We start from the raw sequence: 9,871 nt of genomic DNA on the forward strand, positions 1-9,871 counted from the left end.
CCTTTCAACCTTGTATGTATAGTGATTAAGAAGAGTAAAACTCACAATAGGATACTATAAATAATCACACCAATGTTCACGGATCTCCGAGTTTCGCAGTAAGAGTTTGGCAAACTGTATTACCTTTCTTTGCCCTCTCTGTTGCTGGAGTTTTTAAAGAAGCTATACCACTTTTTCGTGATCTGTCAAAGTGCAGGAATGGTCCACTATTAATGAATTCAATGGGTGTCAGTAAAGAGGTGACTGGGTTGTGTCAACAATATTGATTTCCAATGTAAAAAGGGTGGAAGAAAGGAAAAAAAATCCTGTTTTTTTGTTGTTGCCACAATTGACAAACGGTTACTGACAGTTCTATTCTACGAAGACTAGCCTGCTAGAAGGCTCCCAGAAGTTCGAGGTACATGAAGAGCATGCTTGACTGCTCGAATGCGCAGGCTAAACAAGGGCAAAAAGGTGCTGTCAGATACGGTTTCACAATCAGTGGCCACGCCTTGCTATTATCTAAGAGGTATATGGTGCCAAACCCGGTCAAAAAAAATCTATCGTATACACATACAGAGACCCACACGTCAAGCACAAAGAGTATATCTGCCCAGCTGTTTACCTAAGTAACCTGGAGTAGGTAAATCAATTCGATCTTTGACCCAACAAATAAATCACTAGAAGAATTCATTTAATAAGGAAATTGTAGTAAGTACCTTTGAAGATCATTAACTTACAATCTTAAGTTATTTTCAGTTGAGTTCTTTGAAAACGCCAGTTTTGAGTGAGGCAGGGGACAGAGATCAGTGAATGAGTCCTTAACCCAAAAGAAACGAAAAATCACACCCGTAAGGCGACCAATGAGAAAGAAAACTACAGTACTAATAAAACAAATTTCTACTTTCGCGCTAAAACACATTGCATGTAGGTACTTCGAATTCTGATTACCGATCCCGCTGTTTGTGATATTATTTGTTGCTCGGATAAATCGTTGATATTCGTCGAGGATTATCGAGAGGGTGTAGCATTACAAAAGCCCTCGATTAACGCGGAGACACGTGATCTATCAAAATTGAAGAATGTTCCGCCCACATCATGATTTAAAGACTTGGGACGAAGTCGACAAGCGCTATTAATATCGTAGTTCATTCCTTCGAAAAACAAAGCACCCATTGAGAATCCCGGAGAAAAGGTGGAAACAGGTAGGTTTTTAGTAAAGGGTAGTATTATGGTTTATCGCACACTTTTTGTTTAGTGATCATGAAAAAACTTCCAACAAACAATTCTTGGTCCAATTCTTGATCCAATCAAAGGAAGACAAAGTGAATGAATCGCATCTCCTGGCTCCGCGAGCGCTTGTAAAAGAATGGAAAAAACAAATTCAGTTTTAAAGCAGGGCTATATTTCCACAGGATCTTGATATTAATAAAAAACGATTTAGATAAACATTTAAGCAAGAAAATTAACGATAGTAAAATAACATGACGCTTCGACGACTTCATGTCATCATTGTCAAATGAATGAATTAGAAATAACAGAAAGGCATATTTATAGATTTAGAAAGTGAGAAAATAAATTGGCATGAAAGCATTCAGGTAAAAAATTTTGCGCGAATGGAATCCGTTTGCGTGTTCAGTTTCGGTCCTTTGTTCTTAATCCACAGCATTTCATAGATCAAACAATCGAGTTTGCTGCGGCATGTCTTTAGGACTTTAAAGTTCTTAATTAAGTTGGTAGGTGTTAAACCATGCGCGTCCCCCTGAAATGTTTTCCGATCACGGAATGTTTATGTTCCTTTAGGCGTTGATGGAGATGGCGGCAAGTGTATCCAATATAATTCGTATCGTTGTGCGATACGAATTATACGATTTTTTTCGCGAAAATCGAATGGCGGCCAGAAACCGCTGTCCTCGCAAAGTGTCCAATTCAAAATGGCACTCAACTCGGGACGCCTGGTGACGAGTATAAAAAGTTCTGGAGGGAGGGGAGTCCCAAATTGCTAAAAACAAAACTCACTGAGCAATCTTGGACTCCCTTCCCTCCAGGGGAACGTATTATACTAGTCACCACGCGTCCCGAGTTGAAAGCCATTTTGAATTGGACACTTTGCGAGGACAACGGTTTTTGGCCGCCATTTTAGCATGTTAACTTACAAGTTGTACGGAGTCTGGTGGCATCGCGTTTCTACCTGGAGATGCTTCAGTGGATTCATGGTTTAGAGAAATTCATGTTCCACGAGCCTGGCGTGTGTATTTAGCGACTGGATTCGATTTTCGCGAAAAAAATCGTGCTTGTTTTGGGTCGATCGGAGTCCCTAAGCTGGCTTCCTTCTCCTACCTTGTCACTATACTATGAAGGAAGGTAAACGGGGACCATTTTCCCCGAAACTTCGTGTACGTATTAAAGACAACAGCAGCTCACCACATGGTAAGTTTTATCGATTTTTACTTCCATTTTCTAGCAAATTTTCAGACCTAAACTTCGCCTCATATGTTCTCTGTATTTACCAATGTGGCACACACAGTGAGCCTGGGTTACATGTGGTTAGAGCGACCTGCTTCCCACCCCCTCAGTTCCCATTCTGTTGTTTGCATGCGCTCGCGACGGAGGTCGATCAAAGAAAAACCCGCCGTTGATTTCCAACAGGATGTAACACCTGACTGCCAGTAATTTCCGAAGAACAAATGAACAGTTCGTTCAGTTACAGGCGAGGCATTTTAGAACAACGATTTATTTTTCCTTTCTGATGAAATGCGGGATTGTCATGCGGCCTTGACTCGCCTGGCGTGACATTCGCGGTTGTGGCGCCGCTAGGTTTTCTCCCAACGCTGTCATTATAGAGCCTTATTGTTGTCTTAAAATCGAACTTAATTTTTTTGATATACATAATATTTCTTTCAGGAATACAGGGTTTTTTGGTACCGTTCTTTTCTATGGCTTATTTGCTGCTTTGCGCGTGATTTATTCCCAGTTTCCTTCGCATTTATTTATTATATTTTTGCGCCTTTTTAAATGGCCCAGGGATTGCTGTGAGAACTAAAATGTAAAGGGTCTTAGTTTTCCGGGTATTAGGTCTTAGGTCTTAGGTCTTAGTTTTCCGGACACCCGCGCCGGGGGTATGTAAGATGTTATTCACAAGGACAAATTCGGCTCGGCCCAAGCCTAATTTAGATAATGGCCGTTTTTATGCTAGAGACGTTAAAGTCGTCAAGACGCATTTGACGTCTGAGAAGTTAAAGCCGTCTGGTATAAAAACGGGACGCATAAAAGTAGACAAACTAACGGACAAAAACAAGATATTTCTAAAAAAATGACTAAGTTCTATTATCGGAAGACACTGGACACGAGCAAACTCGGCACCAAATAAACGTTAACACACGAATATATGAGCAAATAAACGTGGCGGAATTGCAGCTTCTCAAATTTATGTCTCAACGTCGCCTGGAAGGACAGATGCAAATATTTTTTTTGTGACAGAAATCAGTCTAGGAATCAGCATTTTCTGGCGATGGACGAGGAACTAGATTTAGCCTCGGCGCATGGCTTGTTTGTCTTCTCGACCAAGAGAGCAAGGAAGGAACGAAGTGCAGATTAACAAAGGACTCAGGGCTAAATGCGTCCAAGTTATGGCGTACCGTTTTTATACTAGACGCATTTAACGTCTGAGACATTAAAGTCGTCTGTTAAGTGCGTTTCAACGACGCACTTAAAACAAGACGTTAAAGTCGTCAGACGTATAAAAACGAGAAATAAGACAGACGCATTTAACGTCTGACGACTTTAACGTCTTGTTTTAAGTGCGTCGTTGAGACGCACTTAACAGACGACTTTAATGTCTCAGACGATAAATGCGTCTAGTATAAAAACGGGACGCCCTAACTTGGACGCATTTAGCCCTGAGTCCTTTGTTAATCTGCACTTCGTTCCTTCCTTGCTCTCTTGGTCGAGAAGACAAACAAGCCATGCGCCGAGGCTAAATCTAGTTCCTCGTCCATCGCCAGAAAATGCTGATTCCTAGACTGATTTCTGTCACAAAAAAATATTTGCATCTGTCCTTCCAGGCGACGTCAAGACATAAATTTGCGAAGCTGCAATTCCGCCACGTTTATTTGCTCATATATCATTTGTTAACGTTTGTTAACGGTGTGTTACCGTTTATTTGGTGCCGAGTTTGCTCGTGCCCAGTGTCTTCCGATAATAGAACCTAGTCATTTTTTTTAGCAAAATCTTGTTTTTGTCCGTTAGTTTGTCTACTTTTATGCGTCCCGTTTTTATACCAGACGTCTTGAACGTCTCAGACGTCAAATGCGTCTTGACGACTTTAACGTCTCTAGCATAAAAACGGCCATTTCTCGTTTTTATACTAGACGTTAAAGTCGTCTTGAGACGACTTTAACGTCTCAGACGACTTTAACGTCTCTAGCATAAAAACGGCCAATCATTAGTTGTTGTCCTTCAGTGGCATATTGAGATAAATTAGCTAAATTAGGCTTGGGTCGAGCCGAATTTGTCCTTGTGAATAACATCTTACATACTCTCTGTCCTTGTGTGGGCCCAATTCCAATACTAGGGTTGATCTCTGATGGAATAATTAGGTATAAAAACCTCACAGTAGTGTTAGGCCTCACTCGAACTTGGAATCATTAAAACCTTGTTTAAAATCTTTGTTTCGTTGAAGTAGACTGTACGTCGTATAAGTTGAATAAATAGGGAAATGTCAGTTTGAGGGATGGAAATAAGCGATGACCGCAAGATAAGCCTGATCAACTGATCAGGCTGAACTGATCAGCTGTTTGTTGGCTTCACGAATACTTTAGTCTCAATACGGGGCGCTCGGCTTAGGAGCATTGATCAACAATGCGTTGTGTATAACTTCAAGTGTGACCAGTGCGATGCTGGTTATGTCGGATACGCCCGTGGCCATCTGTTCGTACGCGTTGATGGACATAGAAGCAAGACCTCGTCAGTGCGCAAACAGTATGATAATAGACACGCAGGCAGGATTCCGGATGACCTTCACAATTGTTTTAATGTGTTGAAAAAATGCCAGAACAAGTTCGATTGTCTAGTTAATAAGATGTTACTCATTAAACAATTACGACCGTGTTTAAATGTACAATCAGACTCAATTCGCGCTAAGGTCTTTGTCTAGCTCATGCAAATTAATGACTCTGGACTCTTAGTTTCTCTTGAGATCGCATATTTAATTTAGTTTCCCTTGACAATGGCGCCAAGATGTCGCCGAAACGTCGGACGCTTTTATCGTTAGTTTTTGCCAGCATACTTTTGACAAAAGACTCAGAATGAAAACAAAGGCAAATTTGAGCTCAAATCACACATGTGATAAGTAACTGTAAGGTAGCTCAAAATATGCCTTCTTTTAAAACTCTAGGTACGTAATGTTATGCAGTCTTTCGTCAGAGAAGCTACACCTTGTAAGAAATGAAAGCGTGAGAATGCGGAAAACGCGTGGAAGAAATCCTAACCCTAACCCTAATCTCACTTCGTCATTGCTTCTCAGTACAAAATGTGTTTTCTCCACAACGCACAAACATGGGCAGGTTTTGCAGTCTTCATGTTTTACATATCTTCAGCCATCGCACTGTAAATTACAGCCCAGATACCATGCCTATCATACATTTCTTAATATAGATCGCGGTAAATAGTCACCACTTTGCACTGCTGATTCAGTTTATCATCTACGTACAGTCTTTGGGTTTTCTAAAGCGCATGCGCCTCGAAGGTCTCTATGAGCAGTGAGCAAGAGGCCGTTGTTTTAAAACACGCAATTAAGCCGAAAGGAAAAGTGGGAGCTTTTCTTGATTCGAAGAATAAACAATGTATTTCTTTCCTTTCAGGAAAACAAGAAGACCTTTCAGACAGAGACAGCAACACACAAAGTTACATACTCAAGATTCGTCGGTTTTCACACAATCAAAATGAAGAAAATAGATCTCGTCATTCTTGTTGCTGTCTTTGTAATCGCCGGTTTGGTTGTGGAAACTGACTGCCAGCGACAACGACGTGGACGTGGACTTATTGCGAAAAGAATGCAGTTGCAGAAAAAGGTTGGAATGTGATATGTACCTTGGTTGAGTTACTTTTGTTGAAAATGGATACACTAACTTGCTATTCATTTTGGGAGGGGTCGATACAAATCGAAATCTTTACGAATCTTCTTGTGGATGATTTCATTCCGCATCATTCCTTTTTCCCATTACATTTTGAAGGAGAATGTTTCTAGAAGTTTCTGCGATGTTTTGGTCAGTGGTATATGCGATTAAAAAAATTTCGAGGACCGAGGAAATGCTACATTGTGTCTTAAACAAAAGAAAACTGCCTCATATTATTTTTGCACAGAAACATACTGAAATCATTTTCCAAAAAGCTTGAACTTCCACTTCGACAGTATTGTTCATAGACGCAAACCTGGCCGAAGTGGCGAGAGTTTGAAACTTGTAAGCAATTTTGTCATGTTGACAAGGTTGATCAGGAAAACACAAGTTTTAACATTTATCTTACCTGAACTTTCAGAGAGAAGCAAGAAGCATCCATCCATTCTTTGGACGTGACGAGAAGCCCTGGATGCCACAGCGCAGGTTAAAGAAGAATGAATGATCCTTGGTTTCTACGATAAATCACCCACAGCACCTCAGTGATAACAGTGATGTTTTCTTTGCAATGAAATAGCTTAGTATCCTTCATATGTAACCACTTTGTAGACCTACATTTGCGGTCTTACCTTTTGGGACTCTCTAAATCCTCTATCAATACGTGCCTGATATTCCAGTCATAGGAAAAACATCAAATTTTCAGGAACAGCTAATTTAGAATGAATCGTCTCATTCAAGAACTTCCCTGATGATTCCTTTTGTTATTTTTTCACATTAATTAAGAAAACTCGAATCACTGGATTTCAATGTCACAATAGTCGTGTTAAAGAGAGATTGAGTTACACAGCAGGGGGACAGTGATATGCATGCAAGCACAAAGTGTACAGAAAACAAAATAAAATTGTTTGATAAAAGTGTTCTTCGCACTTATCTTGACAATTTAAGCAATTACCTCTTACAGACACCTGAGAAATTCAGGTTGCTAAAACTTTTGTACTTTAATGACTTACCTTCAAGTATTTCTCCGACGATCAGATTATTTGCTGACGATTGCTTCCTGTATCGTACTGTATTAAATACTGAACTACGGATATCAGATTTCCAGCATTTTCATTGGCACAGCCTATCAGTTCATATACCGCGGTACCTAATATGGTTAAGGGACGCGTCAGCTAGCAGAAAGCATTTGCAGCTAGCTCTGAGAAAAAATTGCCGACAAAAGCCCTTTTGGACCGGAATTGTCCAAGGCAGAAATCGATGCTTCAGTGGAAGAGTTGTTGACCCTGGAGTTTTTCTAAAACAATTATTCTACTCGGGCTTGCTGGATATTAAATGATTATAACCAACTCGGCGCTACGCGCCTCGTTGGTTATCTATCACTTCGTATCCAGCGCGCTCTCGAAGAATATTTGTTAAATAGCTAGTCCTGTGGATGGTCAAATCCTTCAGGGTGACTTAACCGCCTTATCTGTAGGAAAAGGACTGGCAAATGCTATTTAACCCAGAAAAATGTCACACAATTTGCTTTTCTACAAAGAAGAATGATAAACCATAACTTAATGGTCATACATTTCATAGGGACCACCACCATTCATACTTAATTATACTCTCAGAGGCCTTGAAATGGGCAAGTCACTTGATTTCCTCAAGTGCTAAGCAGACTCTAGGCGTTATCAGGAGAAACTTTAAGCATACTTCTGTAGAATGTAAATCTAAACTTTACTCTGTAGCCTACTAAGACCTAAACTTGAATATGATGGTTGGGCATGGTATCCTTCTCCCCGGAAAGATAGATATCAATTAGACATGGTTCAGCGCTCTGCTGCAAGATGCTGCTTTAATAATTATTCAAGACAGCCTGGTGTTGTAACTAAAATGCTAGAGAAACTGAAGTGGCCATTTCTTGAGGAAGACAGAAGCTCTCGCGTTTGAATATTTCTATGGTATCGTCAACAGAAAGGTTCATCAAATCGAGAAACGACTTTTTCCACTTAGAAACACAAATCGTGCGAATGCAAGTGCATTCTATCCCTATGAGCCCGGTAACCATGACGACAACAGTTCGAACTAAGCATATACTCTCACGAATCACGTAACCACTAATTTGAAAATAGATTTACCCGATTGAATCTTTACTGTTGAACGGACAACTAACTCGACAAAGTGTGACAAAAAAGCCAAAAAATATTTTGACTCAACTTTCAATGGGCGTAAATGTAGAATAAATTAACGCATCATTAAAAGCCAGCCATGCACAGTATTCAGTTCCTTTAAACAAGTAAGTAATATTTACAGGCCCTCAGTCAAAATTGCTGACCCAAATGCTTACGCGCAGGTAAGTTCCAAGTATTGTCGAGATCTAACTAAAGAGCTATACAGTCTCTATCAGTTAAACCGGAATTCGAATTTCCCTGACATATGCGAATTAAATTTTCAAATATAATACAACACATATTCCCTGGGTTTATATAAGATTAACTGGGTTCGCAGAATAAGACCATCTCTTTGGTATTGGTATCCAGATCTAATCAGGTCTAATCAGGGTCTAATCAGGGGCACCCAACGAGAACATAGTTCAAAACTACTTAAACATAGCATTGTTAAAAGTATTTTCGCATTTAAACGGTAGATACAGGCATATTTTTATCCCCTAAAAATTTTTCGTCTACTATACACTATAGATTTAGAAAAGGGAGGTGTCTTCCCAAAATATCCATAATGGCATTCAAAACCACAGTTAGAACATATAAACGTTGATTTGCCAGACGAGGATTCTTCGTTCAATTCAGCCACCATTTTTGATTTACTTCCTCCCCAGGGCCTATTGTGTAGCAAGAAGCCTGGAAGCTAGTTCAAGGCCAAAGGCAAAAACGCAGCGCAGCTGAAGAAGAAAAAGTCCGTGAAATTTGAACATAAAGCCTCGTAGCCATGCTATATTGAATCTTGTCTCTCATCTCCTTGAGGAAGTTTTCAAATAGGTCTATACACATTAGCTGTCGATTATGTGGGCGTCACGAGGATCAGTGTCATTTTGTCGACCAATGAGATGCCATTTTTACAGCTTCTTCGCGCTTGTTAACCATAGTTATTACTGGGTTTGCCAGTATGGCAAACCCAGTCGGAAAGTGGGTGAGATTTGTTTGTTTGTTTCTGCAATGGCGTCGAAGGCTAGATTGAAACGCAAATGGCGTTTTTGAGGATCTTTAAACAAAATATACCCTTATGGAGCTAAAGAATGGAACGTAAATTGGATAAACAAGACAGGCGGTGAAAAATTAATATCTGGAATCTTAAAAGCAACGAGTAATGGACTTCGACAACAATCTTTCGCCCGTCGAGCCGTAATCAAAGTGAGCTGTAGTTCTAATATTGTACCAAGTGTGGTGTTTGGTACAACACTGAAATCAAGTGGAAAATTCTCTAGTAACTTATGGGTTTTACAAAGACAGAGAAGATCTTGAGCGCAGGACCAGATCAAGCAAATAAGTAGTACCATATAATTAAATAGACCTGATGACCGAGAGTATTTTAGTTGTTCTGCATATATCTTATCTGTTCCTTGACATTTACCATTCTTCAGTTTCTTTATACTTCTTTCTACTTCTCCGCGCTCTGGAACTGAGTAATCAATCGCAGGGACATCATCTGGTGGGATCTTCGTCGTGGTAGGGACCGGCTCCTCTCCAAGTCTCGTGGTTACAGTCCTGGCCAATGGTTGCATTAAAATCTCCAGCTGCAATGATCTTATACGAAGGATGTTCCTTCCTCGTCTTCTA

General features: G+C 40.2%; 1 long non-coding RNA gene across 1 annotated transcript; it reads left to right on the forward strand.

Annotated features, from left to right (window-relative positions):
• The first annotated feature begins 1,028 nt into the window (after positions 1-1,028).
• Positions 1,029-7,012, forward strand: LOC138010380 (uncharacterized). The gene is made up of 3 exons (XR_011124455.1): positions 1,029-1,184; positions 5,841-6,050; positions 6,517-7,012. It is a non-coding gene; the product is annotated as an uncharacterized lncRNA (long non-coding RNA).
• The last annotated feature ends 2,859 nt before the right edge of the window (positions 7,013-9,871 follow it).

Source organism: Montipora foliosa, chromosome 7 (assembly GCF_036669935.1).
Source record: "Montipora foliosa isolate CH-2021 chromosome 7, ASM3666993v2, whole genome shotgun sequence".
Taxonomy (NCBI): Eukaryota; Metazoa; Cnidaria; class Anthozoa; order Scleractinia; family Acroporidae; genus Montipora; species Montipora foliosa.